Source organism: Motacilla alba, chromosome 17 (genome assembly GCF_015832195.1).
Source record: "Motacilla alba alba isolate MOTALB_02 chromosome 17, Motacilla_alba_V1.0_pri, whole genome shotgun sequence".
In the NCBI taxonomy this organism is placed as follows: Eukaryota; Metazoa; Chordata; class Aves; order Passeriformes; family Motacillidae; genus Motacilla; species Motacilla alba.
In genome coordinates, this window is record NC_052032.1 from 9,594,179 (window position 1) to 9,594,656 (window position 478).

Genomic DNA, 478 nt, shown 5'->3' on the forward strand with positions numbered 1-478 from the left:
AGCAGAAGTCCCTAACCAAAGTTGTATGAGCAGCTGGGAAGCACAACAGGGATCTTCATGGCAGAAACAACACTGCCCCCATACCTAGCAAATGCCAGATTCCACTAACCCCTTGCTCCAAGACAGATTTTAGGTTAAACCTCTACAGGAGTCCCTTGGAAAGAATGCACAATTATCAGTTGCAAGACTAAGGGAAGGCATTAATGGCTTGTTTGTTCCCAGAGTTTCCTTGATCCATGAGGCAATGTTCTCAGTAAGTAAATCAAGTCTCAGCCAGTTTGTGATTGATGGGCCAGCAGTCAAAGACTGGAACTACGTTTGCACACATGACAGACAATCCTGGTAATCATGACCAACCAGCTGACGTTACTGGTGCCCAGAGGGTCCCCAGGGCTGTGAGACTGCAGAGAGCTCTGAGCAAAACAGGGAAATGCATTGTTCTCGTTGCCATGAGTTTAAAGAAGTCTGCTCAGCCATG